The following is a 6,708-nucleotide window of genomic DNA, read 5'->3' on the forward strand; positions in this document are numbered from 1 at the left end:
GATTATGGGTAATTTTGACAATACTACAATTAACTATATATTAAACTTTGAAATGACACTAAAAAAGAAATAAAATATTTTCTAAAAAATGACACTTATAAAGGAACGGAGGGAATATATATATATATATATGAGATTTTTTTTTTAAATAACCAATTTTTCAAAAAAAAATACTAAAATAATCAAGTTTGGTAGAAGATGCGTCAGATGAATTGGCGCATCCCCATACCAATAAGAGTAGGCGCCAGGAGCATTGACGCACATGCATTGGGTCTCATGAGGAGACGCCAATGCTTGTGGCGCCTGCATTGGCCCTCATGAGGAGGCGTCAATACCTCTGGCGCCTGAGTGCATTTTCATGGTGGATGTATACGCCAATTCATCTAGCACATACACCCCCTATTATTTTTTCAATTTTTTTTATATTTATTTAGTTTTTTAAATTTTTAATTTTTTTTTATTTTTAACATTTAATATTCATTATTTAATACATAAGAAATAATAATGAAAAAAAATTATTAAATATATAATAATTGGTTACATTAGACAGACAAAAAACTAATGACCCGCCCGATTATAACGTCCCCCGGTGCGTTAATTTGTCTCCGAGGTCTCCCACGATTTTCTTGAGGTGTTTGTGGTCTTTGGGTGATGACCTGATCGAGCGATGGTTGGTTAGAAGGTCTGGCGGAAGTTCCAGCGGTATTTGACAGATGTGTCATCATTTGCTCCCAATATCTGGAGGGGCTCTGGCCAACGGCGCTTCCGTAATGGAGTTCGGTGCCCATGTCATCGCAGTTATGGCGTTGGGGTTGGGTGAATTGGGGACGGTATAGTTGCCCAAATTGGGTCATTGAGTCATTTTGAAAATGAAGCAATGGTTCCTAGGGCGTACTATAGTTAAACAATGGTTGGGTGTTCATTGGTGAGGGGCTAAGATGAAGTGACCCATATGAATCGTCAGGGCTATAGACGGTTGTGGTTGCGGGGTTTGATTCTTGATTTTGTATTTGGGTGGGTGGTATGAATGGATTGCGACGTTGGATGGTTGGTTGTTGGGTGGTTGGCATGAACGGGTTGCGGTGTTGGGTGTTTGGTTTTTGTGTGTATGTGGTTGATTGATGTTGTATGGTTGGTTGTTGGGTTTGGGTGGGTTCACATTGGTATTGGGTGGTGAATTATTGTGGGGCGTACGATGACGAAGCATGTTGGCGTGGATCCATCAAATATTGCAGCTTAGGTACAAATTACTGAGTTGTTACCGACCTAAACCATGTCATATATTGTTGAGTGGGTCTTGCACCTTGGATGACTGGTTCATTCAAGATGCGTTGTCGTCGATTCCTCCATTGACGACACATGTCTTTTGCAACGTCTCTCCAGTCAGAATAATCCCACTGTGCATCGACCATTTTTTGATGCCAATTCCCCAAACACGTGGGAGATTCTGGAATCTGTTGTAGCATTCCGAACTGCAGTTTGACCCGATCACTTTGGTGCATTTTCACTGTAGTGAATCGGATAATCGGTGTCTTCGTTGTCCAAACTGCAGCATCGTCATGGGCGCTCATTTATCATGGCGAGCGACGGCATTCTCGACCACCCCCAAGCTTGAAGCAAATAAGCACATGAAAAAAAAGTACATGTATTCTTTTTTGCAGTTCTACACATTGCACTATATAGATGGACCAACACAGTTGAACCTCAACTATAAGTGTTTACCTTATTAATGTTGCGTAATAAAGGTAAATACATTATATTCACATAATTACCTGCATTTTCTAGAAACAAAAAGTTACCAACTAAAATCATAATGTAACACCGAGCTTTTATTATTTTCTCATACTCGGTTGAATCGTCGGACAATACTATACTGGCATAATATTGTTTTAGGTATTTTAAATTTATATCTTGCCCCCTTACTTGACCGGATGTGTCTCCCTCAGTTTCGTCGTCTAACAAAGGGGCACCCAATAATTCATTGCATATATTGTTGTCTTGGTTAACTCGCTCATTCACTTCCTTTCCGTCTATACGGAGACCTAACAACATGTACATGTCCTAAAGTGTGACGGTACACTCACCAATCGGAAGGTGAAATGTGTGGGTCTCGGGTCTCCACCTCTCCAACAAAGCCAGAATGAACTTGTAGTCCACTGAGTACGAAACACTGTTTAGTAGATTTCCAAATCCACATCCTCTAATATATGGTTCTATTAAAGGATCGTGGGGTACATATTCATGTACACAGCATCTAAACTGCTTCGGATCCTAATAACAAAAAAAGTAAGAAAATACAATTAGAAGAAGAAATACAAACTCAACAAACACACATCTATAAGAGTATTCCAAAAATAGAAACTAAAAAGAGAGAGATTACAAAGGTATAACACAAAGAAAATATCTATTAGAAGTAATCCAAAAATAGAAACTAAAAAGAGAGAGACAACAAAGGTATAACACAAAAAAGATATGTATTAGAAGTAATCCAAAAATAGAAACTCAAAAGAGAGACATAACAAAAGTATAACACAAAAAAGATATCTATAAGTAGTAATCCAAAAATAGAAACTAAAAGAGAGATAACATACAAATGCCGAGATATTCTCGATTGTGCCTCTGTGTTCATCGCCCATAGTCAACAAAGACATTATTTGAATTTGCAAAGCTTGAGTTTGGTATATGAAAGAAGTGTGGTAGAAGAAAATACTTGAGTATTGATGAAGATGATTTAATATTGTTGATATGAGAGACTATTTATAGATGAATGAGTTAGTAGGTTTGGAACCTAAAAAGAGTGTGATTGGTTGCATGAAAAGGTAAGAGGAGACAAGAGAATGACAAAATTCAGAATGGAAGAGAAATTTAGCATGTGAGGAATCTTCTTGGCGCATGTGAAGAAAGCACATGCAAGGGAAGATGAGCCCTTCCTCTTGGCTCCTACATGTGATTTCTCACATGCAAGGAAGAGGTGCCCTTCCTCTTGGCACCTTAGTGTAGGGTAATTGGAAGGGGCACCCTTCCTAGTGGCGCCTAAGTGTAGTTTTCTGAAGAGGCGCCCAACCCTTTGGCGCCTCAGTTACTTTATGGCGCCTAGGGAATAGGCGCCTAGGTTGGAATCTTAGGGCACAGAGCTCATAGATTATTTGATTCCCTGGCGCATGTGTATTCTTTTCAATCTTTTCTCTGCATGTTGGATTCCTTCTACTACATGCATGGTCAAGTCTGTACAAACAATGACCAAGTGATCAATGCAACGACCAACTTACCAATGACCAAGCTATTTATGTTGTACAGATGAACAACTTAGCAATGCATTCAATTCCAATTCCATTCAAACTATCTACATATTTAATATTTCAACATAATGTCTTCCACATAACATTACATGATCAGTGCCCATGTCGAAGGTGAAATATTTGATCATCAGTTGTTCGGTTTTTGTTTTCAAAACACAGAGGTGACTCGGTTTACAATAAAGGTTGGTTTAGTATTGTCGAGTCCATGGATCACAATGAGGGCATGCCGATGGGATAGTATAGAGTCGAACTAGATAGAGGTTAGTGCGGCTGCGGAAGGTTCCAAGCCTTTCGTACCCCCTGCTCCCATGTCATTGCGACGTGCTCAAAGGTTCGAAGGGATCTATCTTACTTGCTATCTGAAGTTTACAAAGTCATCATCCTTTCAAATGTTTATAAAATTAGTTTTTCGGTAGTGGCAAAAGAGGATTATTGCCCAGAATATCAAGGGGACATCGTCTGGCACAACGAAGTTATGCGAAGGAAGAAAAAGGGTCGCCCTAACAGCACCCGGATTCGAATCGAAATGGATACGGCGAACAAAATGGTTAGACTATGTAGTTCATGCCGTCAACCAAGTCGCAATCGTAATAACTGTCAAAGTTTTGGAACAAGCACAACCAGATAAATTCAGATGTACCTCTGTTGCTATATATGAAAAACTAAATTTATTTCATAGTACCTCTGTTGCAATATATGAAAAACTAAATTTATTTCATAGTAGATGTATGTGACGAAAATACCATTACATAAACAGTAACACAAATAATTATAACAAATACAATACAAGAACTATGCGATTACAACCATCAAAACAATTTTGAACATGTAATGCATCATCCTACGAGCGTCTTGGTCGGTCTTAATATCCACTCATTCGCACATTTCTCCTTTTTGGTTGAACGTGGACACAAGTCATTGTATTCTTCTAATTCGTTCACCCTCTCCAATTTCTCCCTCTAACCAACTGTACAACGTCCGATTAAGACGTTCAAACGTACTTGTGTTCCAAAGTCGAACCTGTATCGGAGTCGCAACAGCAGAAAATATTACATCAGCATTTTGTTTCTGAATGTATGCAGACATTGTTGAAACAGAGAGAATTGAAATTGATGGTTAAACTAGACAACTTATGGTATTAGGAGATGAATTTGAGTGAAAATAATTGTATATAAGGCGTGGTATTTATATAAACGGAATATCTATTGGACAAATCACGTGGGCGCCAGACGAATTCGCACCCACATGACCATCACATGCAGGCGCCAGATGAATTGACGCCTATCATGAGGGTCAATGCAGACGCCACAAGCATTTGCGCCTCCTCATGAGGCCCAATGCATGTGCGTTAATGCTCTTGGCGCCTACTCTTATTGGTATGGGGGTGCGTCAATTCATCTGGCGCATCCTCTACCAAACTTTGTTATTTTGGTTTTTTTTTTAATTTGGTTATTTTCGATTTTTTTTTGAAAAAATTGGTTATTTTGAAAAAAAATTCTATATATGAACAATTTAAAAAAAAAGAATAAATAAAGATAAAAAAAATTGAAATATATATATATATATATATATATATATATATATATATATATATATATATATATATATATATAATTTTGTATAAAGTTAACAATAATTAATGGTAAAAAATTAAATAGTTAATTATGTAGATTAAAAAATCGTTTTGAAAATTAAAAATAAGAAATTCGTTGAAATAGTAAAAAGATAAGAAAACTGAAGAAAACATTTAATTGAGAAAACTTTTTAAAAAACTAAAAATAAATAAAGCATAGAAGTTGGAAAACATGTTGAGCGCAGGAGGATGGAAAAGAGACCAATTTAGGATTTTTTTACAAAAATATCTAGGGTGGCAATTGGATTCATTAAGACAAAATTCATCCAATCCATCCATCAAAAAATCCATTCAATTCATCAATTACATAAAAACTAAATTAATTGATTGAATTAAATTCATCCATTTATAAATATAGATTGATCCAATCCCTCCAACATATTTTAATGATCCAATGAATTATATTTTATCTAATTTAAAAAAAAGATTTTTTTCAAATACTAACAAATTATTTTTTAAAAGAATACAAAATTAATTTATCTTTTTCGAAAAAAATCAATTTTTTTTGAAAAATACAAAAAACCGACTCTTCCCAAAAATTTAAAAATAGTTTTTTGGAAAATACCAAAATTCGATTTTATTTTCGAAAAAAGTTATTTTTTTACAATTATAAAAATATTAATTTTGTTATAAAAACAAAAAAAAAATATTTTTGTTCAAAAATACAAAAAAATGCTTTTTTTTTCCGAAAAAAAATTATTTTTCTTGAGAAAAACTGAATTTTTTTCTTTAAAATACAAAAAATTAATTTTCCTAAAAAAATAAGTGATTTTTTAAAAGTAAAAAAATTGAAATTTTCAAAAATAAAAAAATTAATATTAATAAAAACAATTTTTTCAAAAAAAAAAATCTTTTTTTCGAAGACAAAAAAAATGGATGGATGGATACCCATCCACTAAAAATTTGATAATGGATGGATTGGATGAATTTTATTCTTAATGGATGGATTTGATTGAATATTTTTAAGAAACTTTTAGTGGATTGTTTATGGACTAATGGATTCTTTTAATCCATCCATTAATAATCCAATTCATATCCATCCAATCTAACCATTTTGTCACCCCTAAAAATAACCCAATTTTTTAAAAAAAAATCTCAAACTACCCCACTTTTAGAAGGAGACGCCAATCCAATTGGCGCCTCCTCTTAAAATTAGAGTGTAGGCGCCAATTGAATTGGCTATGGCACATGGTGCAACCAATTCAATTGACGCCCATGTGTATTTTTTGTAAGGAGACGCCAATTGGATTGACACCTCAGTGTTTTTTGCAATTTATTTTGTTAAACAGTGTACGTGATACATAATTTTGAAATAAGACCAATTCATATTAATATAAATTCCCGTTTACACAAAAAAGACTAATGTTGGAAGGAGTGCAAAATTCTTTATAAAACTATATCATCTCAAAAGAAACAAATTTCTTCCTTGGAAGAAAAGATTGAAGCTTTTGAAAATAAGAAACAAGAGATGATTAGTGAAAAGAAGAATTTTGTATGTCTAGAGTGTGATTCTCTCTCGTTCCAAATTGTCCAACTTAAAAGAGTCCTTGAAAGATATGAAAAAGGACAAATTGGTTTGGAAGGGGTTCTTAGCCAACAAAGATACTCAAATGACAAAAGTGGACTTGGTTACTCCAAATTTTCTAAACCAAGTACAGGTAAAACTATCTTTGTAAGGCCTAAGGATCAACCTCCAAAAGAAAGAGTCAACACACCAAAAGTTGTGCATCAACATCCTAAGAAGAAAAAGGTTATCAAGAAAAAGCCTTTCATCCC

The sequence above is a fragment of the Lathyrus oleraceus genome, chromosome 5 (assembly GCF_024323335.1).
Source record: "Lathyrus oleraceus cultivar Zhongwan6 chromosome 5, CAAS_Psat_ZW6_1.0, whole genome shotgun sequence".
In the NCBI taxonomy this organism is placed as follows: domain Eukaryota; kingdom Viridiplantae; phylum Streptophyta; class Magnoliopsida; order Fabales; family Fabaceae; genus Lathyrus; species Lathyrus oleraceus.